This window comes from Simochromis diagramma, unplaced genomic scaffold, assembly GCF_900408965.1.
Source record: "Simochromis diagramma unplaced genomic scaffold, fSimDia1.1 OVJJ01000753.1, whole genome shotgun sequence".
Lineage (NCBI taxonomy): Eukaryota > Metazoa > Chordata > Actinopteri > Cichliformes > Cichlidae > Simochromis > Simochromis diagramma.
Window position 1 is genome coordinate 11,322,220 of NW_024387523.1, and position 26,138 is coordinate 11,348,357.

The following is a 26,138-nucleotide window of genomic DNA, read 5'->3' on the forward strand; positions in this document are numbered from 1 at the left end:
ACTCTCTCTCTCCAGGTCTGATTTCCTTGTACAAGGTCAGTATCAGCTGTCTACAGGGAACATCACTCCCTCATACCCACAGGATGACAAAAGAACAAATGCAGTCACACTGAGGACAAATGGTGTGGGAGACATTCTTTCTGCAGCCCTCTTTATTTCCCGTTCATCTTCTTTTATTTCAGAGCTTTTTTGTTTGATGATATCAGACTCAAAGACGGAACTGAACCTTTTGGCCATCAAGAAAATCATATATAATTCAAACCCAGTGAGATGTGATATAACACAATATTTAACAGACTTTATCTCAGAGCAGCTTCTGTTGAATGGGAAAGTGCTAGGCGTTGTGAAACCGACAGAATAGCCTTAAGCCTTGCTCCAAGTGCTATCTTTGATGGAGCTCTTGGATTCAAGTTTGGTTGAATAAAAAAGTTGGGCTTTTTTTTCTGATGAGTGTGTAAAATTATGTGCTTGCTGCAGGAAGAAGTTTAAAATTATGGCAAGCTCATTCAACTTGTAGGAAAACCAGACTGAAGATCATTGATTGATTTCCCCACATAGATCATCAGATCTTAGTGAGGGCTGTAATACTGTGTTCATGTTCAAGTTCAACTTAGATACAAGATGTGTGTCTTTGCTTTACAAGGGGTATGTTGCTTCAGAATATTTAATTGTTTCACAGTAAATCCTGCAGTCATTTGTTATATTCGCCAGCATGGCTATTGTTCCAGTTAATGAGCTTGAAGGCACACGCGACTACGCTCGACAAAGCAGGGGTAGGAAACTGTGCCTGCAATGCATGGCTTGCTGTGTGCAAATGTGCTGTAGCAAGGAGTTAGTGTAGCTGTGCACAGTTCATTAGTTATTAATGGAAAAGCTGAGTTTAGTGTACAAAAACAGCACCAAAAGGTATATCAAGGACACGTTTGTGCAGCTTTATTAGGTAGCACGTGAGACTGAAACGGGTTTTACGTTAATTGAATTCTGTTTTTAGACGAGATTGCAACATACTATTACAACATATGCACTGTAGGCAGTTTTTCTTCTCAGCAACAAAGCAATGCAGCAATTGAGAATGTGCAGCCATCTATAGAGTATAAACTAATAATGCACAAATCGTGTGAGCGCGCTTTTAAGATATAGCCACTAGTTTTTATAGCTCACTGTACGGGGAACATTATTCAGATGTGCTACAGCACTGAAACACTGCACTTCCAACTCTACTTTCTTTGTTCACACCTTAGTGTTGTAAAATACTTAAACCTCCCAGGCTGGACATTACATCAACCACGCAGTCAACTGGATCAATTGTGTATTTTATCCGTGACATTTATGAGCTCATGCTTATGAGCTTATGAGAGCTGAAGTACCAGATGAACAAGAAATGCCTCTTTTTTATATACTGAGTGGCAAAAAGTATAGAAAAGATTGGAGTTTTGTACACAAACCATTTGCTTTTATATTAAACATTTCAAAAAAATGGTCTTTCGATATTAATATTTCAGTCTAGAAATTAGTTGGAGCCAGCTGCTTCCTTGTTAGAGATAATGTACCACAGTGACGCAAACACATACAATGACAGACATGCTATCAGTTATGATGACGGTCTACACCTCCACCATCACCCGTGTTATCATTTGTTTGTGTCACTTCAAAGTTCATTTGTCACACACATATGTGACCCATTAACATACCTATCAGAAACAGTTGGGGTGGAAGACTCCACAGTACACTCCGTGATGCCTTTGAGCTCCTCTCTGTCTGTGCACACCAAGTTGCAGATGTCAACAACATGAAAGTGTGTATGTGTGCGTGTATGTCAAGATAATCAAATGTGATTTGACAGATGACAGGGTGCTACATGTATGTATTTGTGCGTACTGGTGTTTGTGTTGCATGTGTGTACACGAGTTGATTTACTGTCCTAATGGGCAGCTGCCATTATTAATAATCATTACTTCTCTGGCTTGAAGCTTCCCATTTTCCTCCCTCCAGGCTGTGTGTATATGTGTACAGTCACATGTGTGTATGCTGATGTGATTGATGCTCCGGCTTCATTTTGTTCCAGCACCATGCCAGATTTAGTGCCCCTAAAATCCCTTTGGGCTTGGCCCTCCTGAGCACAGTGAACATAGCTGATTAACTTCAAGAACTAGACCTTTAGTACATTTACTTTTTATGTATTAACGGCTCCTGGAATGTGATGGCGATAATGACGTACGGGCAGCTGGTCATGAAGGAAGAGAAGTGCTTTGCTGGCAACTTTAAGACGATCATCAGAACAGTAAACGGGATTCAATTAAAACTTGTTCTTCTTAGGGTTTCACCGCAATCGATCGAACTATATGGCTACATTAAAGACTATTTCAAGGATGATAGATTTTTCAAATTAGGTCGTGTAATTGGCTCCACTTGTGCAGTTTTGCATCGTTGATGAAATTGAAGGAAAGATTCACGTAACCTATCTAATATATGTAAATCGTTAAATCGCACTCCTTAACATGCAGCGCTTCCCTTTTATTTCTCCTCAAGGAGCTTCAAGGTTGAAAAAATAATAACTTAGTTAACACTGATGTAACAGCAGGCCTGTGTTTTGCATCAATAATCTGTACATTCATAGATACCAATTTAACATCATTTAAAAACCACAGCCTACATGAACACTGCTGCTGACCACATCCTTCCCTTTATGACCACAGTGTAACCATCTTCTGATATTCGAATAGATAGCAGGATAATGTGTCATGTCACAGATTATCTCAAACTGGTTTCTTGAACATGATATTGAGTTGTCTGTACCCATATGACCTCTACAGCACCTTGGGGATGTCGCAGAACAGGAGATTAACATCCTGGATGTGCATTAGGGTTGGGCGATATAAATTACATCACAATATTTCAAGGACATTTGCAATAATAATATCTATGTTATACTATTATGATATTATGATGAGATTTATATTTAAAAAAATACTGAAGAGAGTTGCAGGTGGTAGAATTTATTTTTGCAAATGAAATGGAGGCAGATTCCTGTCCTTCTTTTTCGATGAGCTACTATTGATGACAGACTGCTTAATTCAAAGTGTCAATCTATTGCTACATAGCGCCAGCAGCAGCACTGTAGTGCAATAGTGGTGACACAACAATATTACACAGCATAAATCAAGTCTAAGCACAAAAGTAGGATAGGTAGTGGTTTCCCTGGAAATTTTAAGTGAAAGCTTATCATAACTGCTTAACAGTTTTACAGTAATTGAGGTACCAAAGGTAAAGGTAACAAATTGAAAATTATATATTCTATCTATGAAGGAGCATCAGGCCCATATTAAGAAAAGAAATATCATTGATCATTTTGAGAATAAAATTTCAAGAAAAAAGTTGAAATGTGGAGCTTATAGTTGTTGTACCCTCACTAAAATGCCTTGTGTTGATGATTTAATGAAACAAATTAATTGTCCGTCTTGTGATGCAACATAAATTCTCTTTATTGCACAAGACTGGAACCATGGATAACCCTGTCCATTTGTCCAGTAACAGCCATTTCATTTTGTACAATGAAATCTTTTTGTGTGACTGAGGTATGATTTCACTAACTCAGAGGGTAAAGCGACCGTGGTGGTTTGTCTTGAAAAACCAATTGTAACCTCCACATTTCAAATTTTTTCTCAAATTAGATTTTCAACTTCATTGAGGGCTGAGACTAGTTGGAGGCTATTAGGACTTAAGGATCTTGTTACCAGCAATCACTCAGTCTTGGTCTGATAGACTATGACAGTTATTAAGAGCGCAGTGCCTTCAGCCATGAGCGCTGATCACTGCAGTTTAAAGTTTATGTGCTGCAGTCTTCAGCCTGTCACCACTTGGGTTGCATGAAACTTCCTCATTGTTTAGACATTTTGAATGTCTGAAGGACATCTAGACATCAAAAATGTCTTTTGCTCTCCACTCTTTGACTATTTTGCTGTCAGGAGGACCTTTTGTGTGCTCTCCATCATGCTCTCCCATCATTTCTTTGCTATCCTTTCCTTTCACTGGGTCCTTCTTGGAGTCAAGACGGTGGCAATAATCCACTCTAATAGCAGATGACAGCTCAACATAATGTTTGACATTAGCTTTTAGCAATCACATTTTTACAGCCCCTAGTCTTGATGGCAGATCTGTTGGCCGGCAGCAGTGACACTGGCAGTCCCTGTTGCTCTTCGTCTGTCTCTTTCTCTGTCCCACAACCGTGTGAGCGATCAGAAAGACCCTGTCACAGTGTTTATTATGGTGTGGGCTATGGCATTCCATCACAGTTTGATTTTCCATCTTACACAGAGACATTCACCCACAGCTCCCTGTGAAAACGAGTCCCAGAGAGACCCAACAAGTCCTAAAGAGGTTGATGCTTGCACCAGACAACAGAGGATATTCTTTTGTCTATGTTCCTGGTAGCTTTAGTTAATCTAACATCGTTCAGTTCTTATTCAGTATTTGTCATTATCTACAAAACAGTGGCCGAAATCTTGATTTAACATATGTTTAGCAGCAGAATACAGGGAGTGCAGAATTATTAGGCAAATGAGTATTTTGTCCACATCAACCTCTTCATGCATGTTGTCTTACTCCAAGCTGTATAGGGCTCGAAAGCCTACTCAACATTAAGCATATTAGGTGATGTGCATCTCTGTAATGAGAAGGGGTGTGGTCTAATGACATCAACACCCTATATCAGGTGTGCATAATTATTAGGCAAACGTCCTTTCCTTTGGCAAAATGGGTCAAAAGAAGGACTTGACAGGCTCAGAAAAGTCAAAAATAGTGAGATATCTTGCAGGGGATTGCAGCAGTCTCAAAATTGGCAAAGCTTCTGAAGCGTGATCATCGACAATCAAGCGTTTCATTCAAAATGAGTCAACATGGTCGCAAGAAGCGTGTGGAAAAACCAAGGCGCAAAATAACTGCCCATGAACTGAGAAAAGTCAAGCGTGCAGCTGCCAAGATGCCACTTGCCACCAGTTTGGCCATATTTCAGAGCTGCAACATCACTGGAGTGCCCAAAAGCACAAGGTGTGCAATACTCAGAGACATGGCCAAGGTAAGAAAGGCTGAAAGACGACCACCACTGAACAAGACACACAAGCTGAAACGTCAAGACTGGGCCAAGAAATATCTCCAGACTGGTTTTTCTAAGGTTTTATGGACTGATGAAATGAGAGTGAGTCTTGATGGGCCAGATGGATGGGCCCGTGGCTGGATTGGTAAAGGGCAGAGAGCTCCAGTCCGACTCAGACGCCAGCAAGGTGGAGTACTGGTTTGGGCTGGTATCATCAAAGATGAGCTTGTGGGGCCTTTTCGGGTTGAGGATGGAGTCAAGCTCAACTCCCAGTCCTACTGCCAGTGTCTGGAAGACACCTTCTTCAAGCAGTGGTACAGGAAGAAGTCTGCATCCTTCAAGAAAAACATGATTTTCATGCAGGACAATGCTCCATCACACGCGTCCAAGTACTCCACAGCGTGGCTGGCAAGAAAGGGTATAAAAGAAGAAAAACTAATGACATGGCCTCCTTGTTCACCTGATCTGAACCCCATTGAGAACCTGTGGTCCATCATCAAATGTGAGATTTACAAGGAGGGAAAACAGTACACCTCTCTGAACAGTGTCTGGGAGGCTGTGGTTGCTGCTGCACGCAATGTTGATGGTGAACAGATCAAAACACTGACAGAATCCATGGATGGCAGGCTTTTGAGTGTCCTTGCAAAGAAAGGTGGCTATATTGGTCGCTGATTTGTTTTTGTTTTGTTTTTGAATGTCAGAAATGTATATTTGTGAATGTGGAGATGTTATATTGGTTTCACTGGTAAAAATAAATAATTGAAATGGGTATATATTTGTTTTTTGTTAAGTTGCCTAATAATTATGCACAGTAATAGTCACCTGCACACACAGATATCCCCCTAAAATAGCTAAAACTAAAAACAAACTAAAAACCTCTGGATCATCTGTAAACCTGAACAAACTGAATGCTTTCAGCGGTTATAGTGTTGTTCCTGCTTTGTAAGTCCAATGATCTTGAGGGTGAGTGGTGCATTTAGAACTGTCAGTGAAGATCCAACAGGGGGATGAGGCATGGGGAAGGAGTCTAGGGGATCACACAGAGGGGCGAGGGGGGTAGCCATATGGCCGCTGACAAGGAGAGGGGCAAAGCTGACAGGGCAGAGGGAACAGAGATGGCAGGCGGGAGGGAAAAGGAGGAAATCACACTGGAAGGACAACATGCTCCCCTTCTGCCAAGGCGGAAAGCAGCCGCTGCCTGAGTGTGTATGTTAGCGTGCGTGTGTCTTTGTGTCTCTGTGTGCGTGTGTGCACAAGTGCCATTGACTGACAATGCTGCTGATTGAATCCAACATGGAGGCCTGTGTCCTGACAGCACTGATGCCACAAGTCTGGACAGGGCCTGGAGTGTATGAGTGACTGAGAGCCAGAGAGAGATAGACAGAAGAAAGGAGTATGTGCATTTCTGTCTGTGCTGTGTGTATTATCTGTCTATATGTGTGTATGTGTTTGTGTGTGTGGCTTAGCGTGGGTGTCAGCCAGCCAGCCAGCCAGCGGGCCAGCCAGCCAGGGTCCTCTGTATGCCTAAGGAGCCTCTCTACCAGCTGGGTGAGCCAGGTGCTCGGTTGCCCCCTCACACCCTCTGGCCCTCCCATTACTGCTCGCCCCCCCAGGCCTGCTCAGTCAACTGCCACTTGCTACCAGATCAATATTATCTCACACCAAGGACAACATGTCATTCCTCCACTCAGGGGTCAGACAACCCATGTCGTTAGGCGATATCAGGCCCAAACTGTAGGAAGACAAAGCTGCATCAGCTTTTCCTCGCTGCATGTGAGACTTTTGCACGTATACTAAACAAACAAGCACTTTTAATGAATAACCTAATCATACATAAAAGGTAACAAAATTATAAATGAAAAGCATGCCTTATGTATCGGACTAAGTAGATTAAACACGTGTACAGCTTCACTGTTTTTGTAGCCTTTGAGGGAGACAGAGCTTCAAACATGCCTCACCTATTTGTGTGCAATATCCTTTAATAGCAGGCACAGGATGGCAGTTTGTCAATATTTCACACATGTGAAGACACTGACAAGAATGTTCATTTTTAACTAGCAGCATTTGCATTAATTGATTAGCAACGCACGCAGCCAAATATGCATTTTCCGTAATAATAACTATAGAATCTTGCTGAGAACGTCTTGGCTGCAGGAACGCTTCTGCTGACAAAGCTCCAAGGGCGCAGATGAGCTCGGTGCTGAATGTGCACGCCGCCAGTTTTGCACATGAACGCCAATTTCCAGCTCCAAGATTGTTTTCATTCCTGCTTAAGTAGTGGCACAAAAGTGATAAGTAGGCAATGACTTCTAATTAGCAATGTCCCAAAAACATATCAACAATAATCAACGACATTCCATAATGTTTCTGAACATCTGCGTGAAGCTGAGCATTTCATCAGTGCACATTGAATGATGGCCTGTTTTAATGCGGCATCAAACTCTTAATAGCTGCTTTGTACCTTTTCACGTGCGGGTTCACTTTAGAGCCATCTAATTCAAAACAGGGATTCTCAATTATGCAACGTCCCATTTACATATGCTAATTAGGATCATATTAATTATCTTGAAATTGGGTAATTAGCCAATCTCAATTAAGGCATTGTTCATTACACTAAATGCACAGGAAAGGTGTTTGAAGTTTTTCCCTGTGCCTTTATTCATTTCTGTGTGTTTGTGTGAGTGTGTGTGTAGGAGAGAACTGGGCTGCCTGCCACATCTGAATCAAGCCTCGGCGGTGTATTTAATAATTTAAGCATCCCAGCTCATACAAGGGATGCACCCACAGCTTTCATCGTTACCAAGCATATGGTTCTGTAATGAGCCTACTTGCTTGTAAAATAGTAATGCCAGTGCAGAGCAGAATAGAAGAGACAACAGCCAGCTTTTTCTCTTTTTAGCTGCACAAGCTAGCCACGGTGCCAGCGGTGGCCAATGCATTATACAAGCTTGTTTGGATTCCCGTGTTGCTAAACTGACACTGTGAAGGCCAATTTGCACTAAGAATAAAAGGAAAAGGAAAAAAAAAACACTTGAAGGAGTAATGGCAGCAAGAGGATGTGTCAAATGCTGCTTTCTACACCCAAAACAAAGATTTTTAACTGGGTGGAAAAGGGCTTTAATACCTGCTTTTAAAGTGACCCATAGGTTTTAGTGGCATGCACTGACAAGATAAACATATTTTCCCACTGAACGACGCTCTTTGATTCCAGTTGATTTTATTCCAAATGAACTGAGCAAAGGGGACGAAATTAGTCACTTGTGTGTAATTCAGTTGCCACAGTTCATTTGTTTGTGTTTGCAACAGCCTTGTTTTGGGTACCGAGTGCCCAGAAGCACAGCAGGATCCAGCCAGAGGTCTGGAAATGCTCACTTCTTGGTACAGAGCCTGAGGCATTTTGGGACATGAGGTATCTTTTCGGCTTTTCTGGGACACATTGTTTCTCTCCTCCTCTGTGGGAGACCGGTGGTAGTCTGTAGATGTGTATACATGTATGCATGCTTACACGAGTTTGTGCGTGCATGCATGTACATGTATGTATGTGTCTTAGTCTCAGGCACTGTCGGGGATATCCTCGCCTGGCTGTTGTGGAAAGATGATGAATGGCATTTTGCCCTTCAACTGTTCTTGAATCTTAAATTTCCTTTCTAACAGCTTATGATGGAAGGAGAAGTCTGTATCTTTTAGACCTTTAGTGACTCTGAAAACATGTGCTACACAAGGTCAAAGGTTTAAAAATACAACAACCTTAAATTCTTGCATATGTATGTATGTATGTATATATATATATATATATATATATATATATATATATATATATATATATATATATATATATATATATATATGTGAAAGCACAAAAAGTCACACACTGCAGTCAAGGCTGCCATCACACAAACATTTCCCCATAACAGTAGACACATACTGAAAAAAAAAATGCTGTGTGTGTAACAGTAATGTGTGTAGTAGACTCTAGCCGTCACTTTTGGCACAAATCATCAGAGTGTCTATATCTATTTTCAAAAATGTTTATTAAAACTGAAAATGACTGTGCCCTGCTGCTGCTCTTTGATTTGCCCCCATGTCACAGTGGAAGGGCTGGCTGAGTGTCACAGGGAGACTCCTCTCTCTCTGGTTATCCATCCCTCTTGCCCCTGTTTATCCAAGTGTCCCTCTGATCAGTTGAAGTGCCCTTCTGCTTGTCCCAAAAGTCCCCGTGTTTAGCTCAAGCACCACTTTGGTGTCACCCCTCAGGGCAAAACTGAACCACGTGCAAAGAAGAGGTGCCCTTTTTGGATTTGCCACTCTAGCCCTTGAAAAGCTTGTGTACACCACTTTGTGAGTGAAGAGTACTGCTGTTAACACTGTCACAGTCAAAGCTGAGAAGCGTGGATAGCACTCATGAGCGTGCTCATAAAAGTCAACTATTTTGTAATCACAAGCCCTCATGATTCATGTTGTTTGCAGCTAAGTTTTACAACTTTTTGAAACATATAATATTGAATTAAAACAAAAAGGAAACAAAAAGAAAATCAGTTATACAATTATAGAATTGCTGATTCACACTTAAAAAAATAAAGGTGATCAGCATTATTACAGTCAGTTGTTGGGTAGCTCAGGAAAAGAGCCAGTCTTCTTCATGGTTGACTGGATCTGTCCCTTCCACTAGGGGGAGCTGTGGTATACTATTAGAGGGTTCACATGATAAATTGGCAGAGTGATAAAGAATGCCAAAAAATGCATAACATAACATAACATAACATAACATAACATAACATAACATAACATGCAAGCAGGTGAGGTGCATATTAAAAGAATTTAAAGACAAAATATTTTACATTAATTTCAAAATATAAAGATGCTCTGAAGGACACGATTAAAGCAGGTGAAAGCTCCCTGCTCTGTGGACATGGACTTTATTTTCTTTCTGTAATTGCCATTTCTGCCCATCTATCCAGTTGAGATAGCTGGATAGCAGTTTTCGCGTCTTGATCTGTGGGTTTAACAACAGCAGAGGGGAAAAGACAGAGAAAGAGAACTCTGAGGCAACATTTGTCAGTGGCAGTCTGTCGTTCGCCTGATTGACTTCATGGAGAAAAATGGCGAGACTCCACCAGGGTGATGCTTGAGTGCCTCTGATCTTCATTTTCCACCGCCCCTGTTATTTTTTCCTTTTCTCCCTCTCTCTCTCTCTCCCCTCAGCCTGTCTCTCTGTCTGTATTGTCCCTCTCGTTTCATTGGACTCAGATCTCTGTGCAGCTCTAACCTTTCATTATGACAAGACAAAGCTTTAATCTCTCACAAGCCATTTCCCCCCACATTGACAGGCAGAGTGAGCGGTGACAGCCGTGATGCACGCACAAACACGCAGGAAGTGTGTACATCTGATGCAGGTATGCCCACAAATGATTCAAGGCAAAGTGACACACAGTGACAAAAGAAGAAATGGAGAGGAGGAGGAAGTGATAAAGAGAAGGTCGAAGAAAGAAAGATGCTGCAGCTCCTTTTTTCGTATATAGTAAAGAAAAGGGTGTATTTTCGAGCATGTTCGTGCATATGAATGGAATTTAAGAAGGTGCTCCATGTAAGGTAAACAATAACGCCTTTAAACGGTGCATGCTTTTCAAGAGACTTTAAAGCAAAGACAAATCTTCAAATTGGTTAAGTTCAAAGCATGTACATAGGTTGCATCAGTCATGATACAAAGATTACACATGCACGCTCATCTCTGATGTGAACCCCCAAACAATGAGCGGTCATCCAAACAGTGTGTAAGCCTGTCTCTGGCTTGCCCCTGTCCTTTATTTTGCATAGCAGCCCAAGAGCCACACTTCATAGGGACTTCATAATCACACCCCCTGCTGAGATGACAGCCTGATTGGATATCTGAGGGAGGCACCCGCATGAATTTGCATACTAATTGACAAATATGCCCCCCCACCACCTACCCCCACCCACCCACTTTAGACACACATCCTTATCCTTTTGTCTCGTTCTCTACCACTCAGTAAGTTAATGTCATGGCTGTGAGGCGTGCAGTGATTCGGCTCTTTGGTATTGGCAAATTGAACATCCTTCAGCAAGTCGATTCCCACTTCAGAGTATTTATTTGACTTAAATTTAAAAAAAAAACTGTATGAAGAAGAAATAATTAGTTCAGCTGGACCTCTAAGCAAAACATGGAAACTATGGAGATCACTGCGATGCAGAGAATAGATACATCAGGCTATAATGAGGCCAGGTGAAATGGGAATGAAAGAAACGGACAAACATATACATTTATAGACATGTGCTATTCTCTCCCCATCCAGAACCACCGCTGCAGAGTCACAGGTTCGACAAGTCACGTAGAAGTCAGCAGATGATGCACGCATTCGCCACACAACACACATACAAGGACTCAACAAACATCCAAAGCACATGTAAACCCGGCGCACGATTAAATGAATCCTCTCCACCACCTCTCCCAGAGCTGGCCTGTGCACTTTTTAATGACACATCGTGAGTGGCCTGCAAGAGCGTCTCCCTGAGCTGAGTAAAGACCACGCAGCATCAAACCGCGTGATTGTTTATACGAGTGCCAGCATGGCACGCAAATCGCCCGCAGTATGAGGCGAGCAGCATGCAGCAGTGTGTTTTTGGGCTCGTTGCCAACGTCTTTTTAGTTGTATTACGAAACAAAGCTGCAGAAAGGTGTGGAGGCTAAAGAAGCAAAGAGAGAGAGAGCATCAGAGCGCAACTTAGGGGAGATTTAATTATTTTTAACCAGAGGCAGTTGGATAAAAAAGGCCACAGACTTAATGACTTCATTTAGATGTTTAATTAGTTGAGCACGTATCTCTTTGGCTTCTGCCCCGCGTAACGTGCGATGAGGTTTCTTTTGAATGGTGTCGGACCTGTCTGTCTCCTTCTTTCTCTCTTTCTCCCCCTTTTCCTTTATCTCCCTCTCTTCTTGGACCACATAAATAATTCCCATTGCCTCTCTGAGCATGCACAGAGCAATAGAGATGAAATATGTATGGATACACGCTATGCTGCTTTTGAAAAGAACTATTTCAAAGGTACAGAGGTCTGCTGAAATCTTCATGAGTGCCTCCTCTCACTCCTTTTTTCCTGCCAGACAGAATGAAATCTTTGCGATGCTGCTTCTGCTCGGCACCCTCGATAAATAGCTGCAGAGATATGAATGTGTGTTTACTAAGAATCAAATACATTTCCAGTTATGGGCAGAAATAAATATTTTAAAGAGAGTGAAATCTACACCTGCACATACACGTGTATGTAAAGAAACTGTCAAAAGAACATGTAATTGAGGAGACATCCAAAAAAAGTTAAAAAAGAAAAATAATTTAAATATGGAGCAAAATTTACAATTTCTTTCTAGAAATAAACACACACACAGGAAAGCTGTGAGAAAAGCATCTTCTCTGATACACTGAGCAACATCTGTGTCACTTATGTAAGGATATTTTACAGGTATTTCCTGTTAGCAGAAAACACAAGGCAAATAAACTGTAGTGATTTATTCGTGTAACATTTTTTTTCATCAAGGTCATTGATTTCTCACATAATAGCCCTTCAAATGTTCTATTTCTTTGCTGGTAAATGGACATTAAGTTCCTTAATTGTTTGCAGCAGGGAGTTATCTCGGTGTGTTCTCTCCTCCACTATGGTTTTCCTTTGTTACCTATGCACTTATTCCTCTTACTTCCTTCTCATTTCTGCTCTACCACAGGTGAGTTTTAATAGTTTTTACATGCCGGAAATAATTACAGTACCTTAACATGATTAAAATGCACAACTTCTTTTTGTGATTTGTGACTTTCAAGTATTTTATGACCACTTTAAAGATTTTTAGTATCATTATTCCTTCTGCGGTAATTTTATATTTGGCTGCATGACTCTGTTCTGGGACTACCCATCGTTCCACACAAAGGCACAACACAAGAGGAGCAGCCACACGTTGGGGCAGTGACCCTCGAAGGTCAGAGCAAGCTTCGTTGTCAAAAATCATAAAGGTTGGAGTCAGAAATGCAACAAAACAGATGAGACTGGGTTGCAAAGCAGTTTGCATATTTGCAGGAACTGTATGCATTTTGAAGCAGCTTCAATAAAATGCCCCAAAAGATGTTTGCTAACAGGATGACCAGAGGAAAATCAGCTGAGCAAATACAAAAGTTCAATTTTTGGTTGTTTTAGAGACATGAACATTTCTTCGACCTCTTCACCAACAGTGAGCTGTAAAATTGTTACCTAAAGTCTCTCTTTTAAACACCTGAGTTAACATTGGCCTTGTGTAATGGTAACCACAGTTTCTTCAACATCTAGGCCCCTTGCACTCTGTACGCCGCCTGGTTTGCCTAACCTGTCTCTCCTCAGCTCTGTCCGGCTCCTTCTCTAGCTCCAGTGTTTTCTTCTTCTTCCTTCAGTCTCTGGGGAATCACAACAATTGCTGTAAACCTTTGTGTCACTTCCCCCCCACATGCTTTTCCTGCCTTGTTATTTATTTCCCTCGCTTCATTGCAGAAGGTAGAGAAATGTTTTATGAAATAGAACACTTAATAACAGGAGAAAAAAAATGTTGAGGCATGGCGTGGTAGTTTTTCTCCGTGCTGTCACGGAGTGCTACGTCCTTGAACCTCCGAAAGAAAAGATGAGAAAGAGACAGATGTAAACAGAAAGATTTTTTTTCCCTTAGCACAATACAAATTCCTTTAGCTAACAGCAAAATATCTCTTTTTATATTAAACAAATGCACTTAGACTGGAATTCACAATATTTTTCTGTTCAGAGAGCAAGCTAGAAGATGTGGAGGGTTTGTGTGAGCTCTAGCTGTTGGTGTTTAGTGTGTGAGCAGAATGCTAAACATTTCCTGGGTCATGGGGGGGCTCGTGAAAGCATGTTGAATTTTAATGGTGCCCTCTGACTTGGCTGCAGGTGATGCTACAGGGGGCCAACTTCCTATCCATACTACTGAGAGGGAACATGAAGTGTGTGTCTGTTAGTATGTGTGTTTGTTTGTTTTCACATCCTGCTTGAGAGTGAGTCTGTGTGTTCCTGTCTTTGGGTGTGTTGTTGGCGCTCCGATTTCAGTAATTTCTTTACTGGGATTGCTACAACCCTCTAAAAATGTGCACGTAGACACATACATGTACACTTGTTTTGGTTGGATGAGGGATATAAACAAGAGTACAGCTTGATGTCTCATAAGAAAACTAACTTGGCTGCACCTCAACGTAGGTGAAAAATTGAGCAGTATATATTTTTTGAGGCAGATGAAATGCTTTTGTTCACACAACAACACATGTATAATTAACTACCAAGAATCTCTGTGAAGTTTTACTTTATATCTGTGATATCAGAGGCTTTTTGGTTTACATATGCAATCTATTTGTAGGTTTGGATGCATATTGACAGTCATGTGGAGACAAAAAGAGGGGCTGTATTTGCTGAAATACAGTCTTTAAGCCATTGTAATTTAATTTTTGTATGTTTTGAAAAACAATAAATAATGAATTTCCTTTAGGTACTCCTACTACATACTAGTATGTCAGTTAATGACTGTATGCAGCTCTTTGTTACCAAATAACCCATCGGCTGACCAATCTTTTTATTAACCCTTCCTTATTTACCCTCACATACTGCTGAATTTTCTTATGTTCACACTATGTTATTGGGTCAGTTTTGACCTGGGCCAAGGATTCCCTCATACTAAGTATTTATATGAAATTTTGAATTACAGATCTATTTAGAATGCATAAGTAGTCTTTATTCTGTCCACTTCAAACACTCTGTCTACCTCACATACATCTGTACCAGAACTGGACTCAAGTGCGGGATAGAAGTGAGGAGGCAGAACAGTTGAACCAAAGAAGCTTTTATTTACAACGACACAAGATTGACAAGGAGAAACAAAACCTAGAACCTTGGCGTATCTCGATAAACAATATAATACTAGGTAGAGAATTGTAGCGTGGTAGCCCGAGGTACATGACATAAGCGGTGACTGGTGGCGTGGTGCTCGCCGGAAGCACTAGAGAAAGAGAGAGAGGTGGTGTTAGTGGGTGCATGGATTGGGCCAGAGGTTGTCGTGGTTGCTGAGATGGAGTGGCTTATTTGGGCACGAGGAGGCTGAGGCTTGGAGGGGGAGGCAGAGGTCCGAGTGACTGGCAGAGGAGTGTTAAGAAGGTCTGACCTGAGTATTCCACGACCCGCGTGGGTGGTGATGGCAGAAGGGCAGGCAGGTTAGTGCGGTTGGTGATACTCCCTGGAGTGTGGCTGAAAATCCTGTGAGGGTTTGTGACCAGAATCTTAGTGGTGGTCTCGTGGTGTAGTGGGCCAGTCTGAGCAAAAAAGACAAGGTAAGCATACAAGAACTTGGATCTCAAGCTAGAGTGCGAGCCTGTTACCAACTTAGGTGGGTTGACAAACTGGCGGTGAGGCAATGGTCAAGCTGACTATAAATACCCTCCATTGATTGCCATGAATTAACTCCAGGTGCGCTGCCCGGGTGAGAGGATGGTACAGGAGGCAGGGATCCATATAGGCCACACCCAGCTGCTCACACAGACCATGACACATCTCATGTCTTTGTCAACACATCCATTAATCTCTGTGTGACGTTTGTTCCTCATGTGCAACATAGAAGATCACGCTTATGCTATTTCACTATTTTGGTATTTCAAGATTGTCCCACGACCCTTCAAAGACAAGCAGGTGCATGTCTCTGCACTTGGGAACCTGAACAAATGTTACAGGAACACAGACAGTCTTTCTGAACTCTGTCACTAGTATCTCATAAAAAATACACACAGACATGGCATGTACGGTTTCACAGTTTCAAGAATTTGATCGAGTCCAAGTGAGACTGACACTTGATGGATCTAAAAAAACATCCGAATACATACAAGTTAAATAAAACCGAGAACAACCACAGTGACAAAATTTAGCACATGTACAACAGTATAATATATGAAAAAAAGAATCAATCATTTTTTGTGTATTTTGGGTCATTTTAAGAAGAGTCCTCAAATTTCAGGCTAATAAAATAAAATTTAGGGCTTTTTATTTTTACTGTTGTCAAATAGCAAAATTGTGAAATTTGATCTGAACAGCATGTGAGGGCAAGTGCTAGCAATTTTGATTTAATAACATCCACTTCTGTTACTGATTTCTGCAAACGCAATCAAATGAAGTGTTTCAACACACTAAGCAGTTAGCGAGAATCCTTTAGGTCTTTGCCTCACTTGACCTTTTTCGCTGTGTGAAAGTAAAATAATCAAAACTGATGGACTCAAAAAAGACAGAACGATCCGAAAAACAGACGTTCCAGTGGTCAAGTTAGTGGTTCTGAAGTTTTGTCCATTAACAGTTTCAACAGTCCCTACAATCACCATTTGATCTGACACTTGGTGGATCTAAAAGCCATCTGAATAGAACAGCCACAGTTAACACAAACTGGAACCTTTACCCACTTACAGTTTAGCTGCTTTGGGGTGTAGGCAAAGGAGATTAGGCCTTCCTTGCCTGTTAAGCATCTATATATGAAAGCATCCCGGGCTCAGAGGCAGTGTTTCTGTTTACAACCCAAAGTCTTAAGCCGAGCCCGAGGCAGCATAACGATGCTAATCATAACACAAGAGCTATTTTGCCATATTTAAGAAAGCTTCCTTCAAAGAAAAAGAAAGAAGCATTAATGTGATTCCTTAAAAAGATTTGAAAGAATGATTCCATATCACACTAATATAATATTAGCATCACTGTGTCATATTGTTCTGTAATATTGAGGATTTTCACCACATTTTCCCATTGGATCTATCAGATCATCAGCTCTGGCTGGGCGGGCCAGTGTGTTTCCCTTATACTGTGCAAGCACAACAAACAATCACAAAGTCTAATACAGTTTTCATTAGCCACTTTGGTTTTGAATACAACCCAGAGACTGCAATAGTAGAAAGAATTCGAAGAAGACTCTTGAACTTTTATTGCCTGCAGTCCCACATGACAACAATCTGAAGAAAATAAAAAAATAATACAATCAGAAATAACAGCAATGATTCTTTGAAAATCAGGGTCCTCACCCAGAAGAGGGATTTTTGTTTTAATGGTTACCCATTTAGCAGGTCTGCTGGTGTTTCATGAGATAAACTGTTCTCCTTGGTCTTTGTTATAGATCAAATCTTTCTAACTAAAGCTTCCGAGTTTTATGAACTCGGGATATTTAGGACATTTCCTGCCTTAAATGACTTTTACTGCAGCACAGTTCTACAAGGCGCACTACAGACAGATAATAAAAAGTTTCCCCTCTCTGAAGCCATGTGTTCAATCGATATGAGTTACCCAACTTTTCAAACTGTATTTCTGACTCTCCTATCGTTCTTCCCTATGGACAAAATCTTTCTCAACTCTCTTTCAATCCACTCTTTACCTGCCTCCCTGCACACAAACCTGAATTAATCTCCAAGTCTTCTCCTCATCTCTGTGTGTGCTTGTGTCTTTTAGGTAGGTGTGTGTACTTTAATGCTTGTGTTCTGGTGTTCGTGTGTGTGCGTGCACATGTCTCCTCCTTTCTGCATTAGAAATTCACCGGCTCGACGTGATATTGTTCCCCTGCCTGGAGCTCCGGGGCTTTGGGAGGGGGATGGGGGAGAGGGGTGTGTGTGTGTGCTGTGTTTGCATAGCAGAGGCTGTACTCTCACTCATGTAGGCCCCACGGGGATTTTCTTTGACTCTGTCAGCCCTTTGAACTCCCAGTGACATCAAGCATCAGGTCACTTGTGTACAACCTCTACACAAAGAGAACTCACACTAATTGGCCCGTGTGCACCTGAGAGACAGTTGGGACATCAAAGTGCCTCCCAGCTCGGCTGATAACAGCTTTGATAGGGTGACTTTGAGACTGAAGATTTGTGGTTTGTACACTAAAGAACTGCTGCACATTAGGGGTTAGCTACGCGTTGCGGTGCGTGTGATCCTGGGAAGGAATTAGTTATGTATGCTGCTGTGAGCTTTTAATCAGCCTCAATGAAAGTTTACAGCTCTCGACATAGCTGCATCCTGTTACTGCTCTCGTTCGGCTCTGTGTCATTTCTGTCATGCAAAAAACAAACAAAGAAATAAAACAAACAAAACAATGCAAATCATAATTTACATACAAAACAGCTGATCTCTAGCTTGTAAAAAAAGGAAAAATGGTGTGAAAAATCAATTTAGCTCGGCGCTCAGAGCAACCTCTTAGGATCTTATTTTCCCTTCCAGACTTATGGATGTCTGCTGTGTCTTTGTCTGACCTTTCATCTTCTCGAAGCTGGACAGGTGGCGACTACTGGTGAGCCTGGAGGGTCCTGTCAACCCCATACAGTCCAGCAGCTGACCGCAGAGAAAGAGAAGGCAGGGGGAGAAGTCAGGAAACAAAAGAGCTCTGAAATTAGAAAGAAAATAGAGGAGAGGTGAAGGACGCAGAGTGAACTAAACCAATGTCAGAGAGAGAGAGAGGGAGAGAGAGAAAGCTCTGCCCAGTGCCATAGTTTCAACAGGAGGCGACGTTCCCTCTTGACTCCAACAGGCGTGGCAAAGCGATTGGATTCGCTTGAGTATAATGGCCAGCTATGAATACTGAGTGTGGCTGTGGGGGACCATTAGGGCCACAATGCTTGACAAGACTCTAAGCACTCCCTGGAGGACTGAGGGGCCCTTTCATGCTTGTCCTGGGGCTGGGAGGGCCACTCGGAGCTGGTGGCCAGCTGGTCGTGGCCCCAGTAGTCTAATGTCATCAGCGCTCTCTGCCGTCTTTGAGCTGGCGGTGGTAGAGAGGCACAAGGGCACAAAGCCTGTGGGACACATGTCCGCATCACCTGTTTTAGCATTAACCAGAGCTGTGCTGGATGGCCTGGATGCTGAAGCTGAGGTTAAAATGAGAGATTCTGCACCAGTGAGGCAACAATATCAGAGTGACAGAGTGTTATAAACTCCACAACACTGCTCGTGAATAAATAAACTAGCACTAAATTAAAGCGTTTGAATCGAAACACAAGTTTAACATTTCAGTCGCACAGCAATGGCAAGTGATGTAATCATCTGGTTGATTAGAAAGAAAACTTATCAGTGTGACTTCTGCAGATGGAAGTAGGTTCATGGGTTATCTTCAGAGCACCATATGGGGAAAAGACACATTGATGCAAATGCTGCCACGCTTAATTCAAGCTGTTTCAGAAAAATGCTGTGACTGCTGTGTCTTCCTCCCTCTCAGGTCCCAAATAGCTCACTACTGCAGGCAGAAAACTTGTTTTGTCGACAGCCTGTTTGAAAGGCAAGCGTAATAAAAGGCTTTTCTTTTTGTGCCGGGCGGTGGCAATTTCATAGCCTTTTCAGAGCTGAAAGAGGGCAAGAGAAAGAAAAGTTTTACTAATTGATGTGGTAGCAGAAATTTAGCCGTCATTTCAGTCAGCCCCGTCGAAAAGCCTATTAAGAACCGTTTTGTCAATTGCTTCTGCTCACTTCTATACGCCGTGGCTCTTTTTAGAGGAACTCATTTGTGTCTTATTTATTTCCTTGGCTGGCATGTTTTGCTGGCACTGCACACAATGACAAATTAAAGCTTTAGTTTCATGGCAATGACATGGAAGGTCTCGGGCTTTATTGTGGGCTGTGAAAGAATGCCAGGCCAGTCAGTAGTTGATAGCGTGTCCTCGCTCCGCTGGCTCGTTTTTGTTTCAATTCATTAAAACATTTAGTGAGTTCCAGCTCCAGTCAAAGTTTTCGCATGAGCTCACGCTTAAGTTACATCTTTAATGAATTATAGGCAAAAAGAAAATGATTCAACTCAAGGTGACAGTCAGTGCAATTAATCTTGTTTACCGTTGTGTCTAAATGAAACTAGTAATCTGGGTTAATAAATAAATAAATTTGACTTTTAAGGCAAATAAAAGCATTTGTGCATCAAAAAATAGAATGACAGAAATACACAAGAAAGAAAATGCGATAAAATCTTTTATACAAACTGTACTACTGTAGCTGAGGTGCTTTAGCTTCAGTTAGTTAATACTTTTGGTAGGAAGTGTCAAAAATGTGCCCCGACTAAGCACTGCAGAGATCGGAAATCAGCACTTTATCTGAAATAGTATCTCATTCCATCGTGTTCGGCGTCGTCAGCATCGATTCGATGATATATCTTCGTTTTCTACTCTTGCTCAATACTGACAAGTATTATTTAACCCCGGCATTCTTTTGGAAATGCTTTTCAAAGCTTTTATAGTGTCTCCGTTTTCTTTTATTTGACTGCCTCTTTGCCTTCATCTACATTGTGAAATGCATCCACTTTGAAAACACCTCCATACAGATTTTCCTGCTATGAAATTGATGCCTTAGTCCCCTTAAACATATGATCAGTTACTTCTGAAAAATTCTTGAATGCACAAAATGGGTTCTCATTGGGGCACTTTTTGGGGAGACTTTAATTGAACTGCATTAGCGATGATGTTAGATCAAAAAAAAAAAAAAAAAAAATCAGTTGAGCTGGAGGAAACTCGCTGCGTGTATCAGAGAAAGCATCAGCAGCCAGAACAGTCTGACAAAGGTCAGCTGATGTTGAGGTACATCAATTTTATGAACCTTCACCCCCTCGCGAGCTCGCTGCCACTCATGTGTTAAATGGGTCTCGTAGACAGAAGAAAATGTCTTTGTGCTGAAATAAATGGCGGGGGGAGAATGGGGTTAAGACGAGTCCTTTGAGGTGCATCAACCTACATCTGCTCATCCACTCGTTTTCTTTCACTTCTATCTCTGGCTTGTCTCGCACAACACGGGAAAGGCGTTTGTTTTTTTCCTGATAAGAAACCCAAATCTAAAAGGAGATATGGAAGTTATTTATTTTTTTCACTTTCTTTGAAAAGCACTTCTTTATTTTTTTTTAAAAAACTGAGGGATGTTCATGTCACGCTGACTTGATTACAAAAAAGGAAGAAATTAATGTCCTCGAACCTTTAAAGAAGTGTACGCTGCATATGTAAAATATCATTCTTCTGCAGCAGATTTGCTGAAAAGGAGAATATTTCTATTTTCCTTTCAGAAGAGCAGGATTGGCCTAAGACCAGACTGTTGTGACAGCTGTTCGGCTCAGCTAAACAGAGGCTGTAATAATAACACACACTTACAAACACATATACTGTATAGGTGCATATGTATTTCAGTGTGTCTTTCAAAACATGCTTTTGTGCACAGATATTGCACAAAAGAACACAACCCCATGAGCACATAAACACAACAGTCTGAGCAAACCCCCTAATTTACTCTCTCTTCTCACCCTACACATACGCAGCAGACTCAAACACACACACACCCACACACACACACACACTGAGAAGAAATTACTTTGAACTTGGTGTCAGGCGGCGTGAATGCAGCTGGGAGCAACAGGGTCACAAAGCTCTTTGAGAGGTGAGATGAGGTCCAGCATTTCCACTGTCCACTGTCTGCCTCTGCTCTGATGTGCTGATGGCCGACAGGGGTCAGCTCGGAGGGTGGGGGGTGCTGTATGTTAGATCAGGCCTAGCCATAAGGCTCTCTTTGTTACGGGTGGCACTTTGCCACTGCAGAAGGCTTTGATGCAGTTCATATGCACTGTCAGTTTCCAGACTTGGACTACCAGCAGACAGCAGTAGTTTTGGCAACGTCATGATTTGAGATTTATTACTTTTTCATTTTCTTTTCTAAAATTGATTCGTATAACTAAGATTCGAACATGTGTATATTTGTAATTAAGCTCTTTAAATGATTTTGAAAATATTGCCTTTTGAATGACTTCTTGAGCAGCATTTTTTTCTTACCATTTAACAATGAAAGACGCTACTGCCATGTGCAGTGACAACTACAATACGAGACTTGGCTATTTTGGGGCTTTCTATAAATTAACAAAGACTTTTAATTAAAGATCTGTAACACAAAAAAAAAAAAACACACAATCAAACTGATGACTTAATTGATTCAAACTGTGTGAAGTTTCATTCCAGGGTTGGTTAGCAGAGCTGGAACTGCTGCCAAGATGTGTAATCATGTTTAATAAATTGCAGCAGACAAGACTGTATCTAATCTATTAATAGGCCCACATCATTACATTGTGATTTGCATCTGGTGAGGGTCCAACTGCGGACACGCTGCGACTGAACTGAGCTGAAAATTTGATGTGAAAACAAACAGACTTATCTCGTACAGTAGTGGTATGTTACTCCACCAGGGTCGGGAGGGGAATGGAAATGCGATTAAAAATAGCAGACTTTCCCTAATGCATTATCTATTGTAAGAATGGCATTTAAAATAAACCCACACTGCCTCTTTTTATGTGTATGCAAAACTGTGAGCATGTACATTTTACAGAACAATGTTGTCAAATAAAAACACGGGGCTGAAGATTAGCAGGGCCAAACCAAAGGGAGCATCAGTAATATGTTCATCGGCAACCCCCTAAACACACACACACACACACACACACACACACACACTGATTAATTGTATTCTTCATTCATTGTGAGGGAGCCTGCTGCTAATTAGCTTAGGCATGGTTTTGCATATTGTATTTATTTAATTTCTTTATGGGCTGCACCCAAAGAAGGTGTAATTTGGGATGAGAAAGGGGCCATTTCTTGCCTTGGTTTATACACACAAAGGGCTGGAAGTGCTGGGGCTGATTGCTGTTAGTGTGAAGACTCTTTATGTCTGTGCCAAATGTATAACAAAACCTAACAACACCCCACTGCTGTTTCTCTCCCGATTCTTGGCGTTAAAAACAAAACTGCAAATCTAATGAACAAATTATGTTTTTAGCTTCTCAGTCGTAGCATTTAAGGTTAATTTCAGCAACACCGCAGTGCTCATCTTTAAAATTCAATTTCCCCTCAAAGATGTGATAGAAAAAAATGTTGGAGCCTTTTTTGGAGGTGTGTGAACACAAAATAACTGAAAGCAGGGCAATCGGCAGACGCAAGAGGCTCTTGTGGATGTGGAAGATCGGTGCTCGAAAGTTATTTCTCGGGCTGAAGTTCACAGTTTTGCACAAGCAAAAACTGAAGAGAAGACACTTTCAGGTGATTGGGCACCCAGCCGAGTTTGGAAAAAAACACATTCCATATGTATCGAGTCTTATCACAGAAAGCAAATCTAAGCTGCTCCCTTTTTCTACCAGATTGCAGACTTTAAATCACAAGGCTTTGCTCTGCATGTGTATGCTTGTCTGCTTGTGTGTGCGTTTGGTATGTGCATACATTTTGGCAGGCATGTTTATGAGCTTTGTATGCTTTGTGGTTGTTTGCTGACATACAAACGCGTATACATGCATTAGACGAGGGCCGATAATCTCGTCTGTGGAACGTCTAATTGGGAGACTTTTTTCCAGCCATGCTTACATCCTGATACAAGAAAGCAACAGATGGCTGGACTGGGCCTTGTGGCCGATTTAGCCGAGTCGTGTTTGCTAGGAAGTAATTGCGTTTTAACCTGGAGAGAAACCGAATATTACAGTCGTGCAGGCAAACAAATTATAGTCACCTCACTGGCCAGCAGATGACTCTATTTGTCTCACGTCCAGGTGGAGTTTGAAGAAAATAAATTGGTCAGTGCTGCTGAATGAGCTGGATGTGTGTGTGTGTGTGTGTGAGAGAATCTCTTTGTTAGGGTGTCTTTCTTCCTGTCTCTCTACCTGTTTATCCCCTCAGCAGCCGCCTGTCAGTTTACTCATACATCAGTTGTGTACCGTGGCAGATGATTCAATACTGCTGGTTTTTATATCAGAAAAGAAAAATAAACTTTGAGTGGATTAGAGCATTGATACACTCACTTAGCATTGAGCTACAGATTGCCTTTTGATGTCAAATATCGCCCCGCAGGGACGTAAATACTTACTAGAGCTTGGTATGGTTTCATTGTAAGCATTCATTAGCATGAGCATCAACAAAAGATCTGCCATGCTGATCTCTCCCCAAATTAAGTCGCTTTGTCTATTTCACATCTCCCCGATTTTCAACACTTGCTGTTTATATAAAACATTCTTGAATGAAGTGTTCATTCACTGTCAGTTCCTGCTCCATGTGCCAACTGTGTGCATCAGAAAATCCCCTGCAATCTTTGTTTTGGCTAGTGCGAGGCAGAAAGTGATTACCCAGAGTGCTTTGGGAAGTTAATGTTCATGGTCTGCACAGTGGGATTCTTGGAGTGATGACAGAGGAAGTGCCTCGGGGTGAGCGTCTTTTCCCTGTCATCTCACTTTCGCTGTTTCTGACAACACGTTTACCCCGACAGATGGCTCCAATGCTCACACAGAGACACTGCGAGGCTACGAGGAGCTGCGTGGGCTGATACAACACATAGAGAAGCGAGAAAACAGTTAGCGTGTGTTGATGTAAAATTGACAAATGAGCCCTCAATAATGAATGATGTGTTGAAATAGCTTGGTCAAAGGGCTCCATCACACTTACTTTTTAATGAAAGCAACTATCCATCATCTCTGGCTTTTCACGTTATCACTTTATTTCCTCTAACTTTTGCTCATTTGCATTTTAGCATCCGCAGGAGGTGAAACCAAGAGGAATTTCAAGGAATGAATTTCAGCTCATATCTACATTGATGGCCCAAAGCAGCACGCTTGAAGGAAATCTGAAGGTATAACAAGAATATGTCTGTGTGAGGAATAAGACTGAACAACACCTTGGTCCCAAACTGCAGCTCTTTCTGGAAAAAGTATTTTCTTTGCATATCGAATCAGAAGAGTTCAGCCGTTGCCTCTAGGCTGCTAAAATGACACACAGCACAGCATCAGAATATGACTTACTGAGAAGTTCAGCAAGGTGGGATTCTGTGTGTGTGTGTGTGTGTGTGTGTGTGTGTGTGTGTGTGTGTGTGTGTGTGTGTGTGTGTGTGTGTGTGTGTGTGTGTGTGTGGGCACACGTCATGTGCTGTACAGTGTGAGTGTAAGTGCAAGTGTGTACCTCGAGTTAGTTTTTGAAAATTGTACATAAGGCACACATCACATTCAACCCACTTCCCTAAAATTTCCCATTTTTTGGCAGACAAGTTTAACATTTTGGGAGTTTGATGACATTATGACGTCTCTGTAGTGGTTAGCTACCAGTGTCTAAGTATGAATGTACTGGAGCTTTACTACATTAACATACATTGTACATAAACTACATTTTCTGTATTTATCACATGTTGCTTATCATTGCTCTTGTTAACACTACAAACTTGCATTTATAGTTCACTAGTTTGGAAATTTATCCCTAAATACTGACTGATCCTCTCAGTCAGTGTGACAAAGTGGGTGAGAAGACCATTTGTCTACATTCTTAGTTAACATTCTTGTTTTGATTTAACCATATTTCACATGTAATCTGCAATAGGCAAACATCTACTATCCCGGGTTTGTTTATGTTTTGCACTTTTACAGATTATATAATATAACATCTTGGTTTAAATCAATTCATACAAGTTTGTTAAGTTAACATGTTCTTTATTTCAACTGTTAATTGGTATTGTTTAGAACTTACCTTACCTACCTATCTTCCAGAAACAAAAGGAGGAAATGTAGTTTTACTTCCTGCTTTATACCTTCTGGGTTCATCTGAGGTCACAGGAAGAGACCAAGTGCAGAAGGGGAAGAATTCTTATAATTTAATAAAGTTGATTTTAGAGGGTTTATAAAGAAATAGATTTACTGTTGTGATATGTATTGATTACACCACAGAGTTTATGTTGCCAGTCAAGAGGAGTAGTAGAGGATTGAATATAATCATGTTCATCTTACCTACCTACTGAATGGAATAGTCCAGAGGAGAAATTGTTTGATTAAGTGGACTATTTAAGCAGACGAACTCAGGTGTTTTGAGAAAAAGGGTTAGGTCAGTGTAGCTGTGTGCAGTTTGACCTTAATGTCTGTTGATTTAAGTTCAGTTATGTTTATTTGAATTGAGTTAATTATAGAGTTGAGTTTCTTATTTGTTTCTTTGTAAATATTGTTTGGGCCACAAAATGGTGAATAAATCACTTGCTACACTGGACAGCA

At 41.3% G+C, this 26,138-nt stretch overlaps 1 long non-coding RNA gene across 1 annotated transcript; it reads right to left on the reverse strand.

Annotated features, from left to right (window-relative positions):
• Positions 1-23,371: 23,371 nt before the first annotated feature.
• LOC120726382 lies at positions 23,372-24,914 on the reverse strand. Its single transcript, XR_005694315.1, has 2 exons — positions 24,556-24,914; positions 23,372-24,432 (listed from the first exon to the last, which is right to left on the reverse strand). It is a non-coding gene; the product is annotated as an uncharacterized LOC120726382 (long non-coding RNA).
• Positions 24,915-26,138: the final 1,224 nt, after the last annotated feature.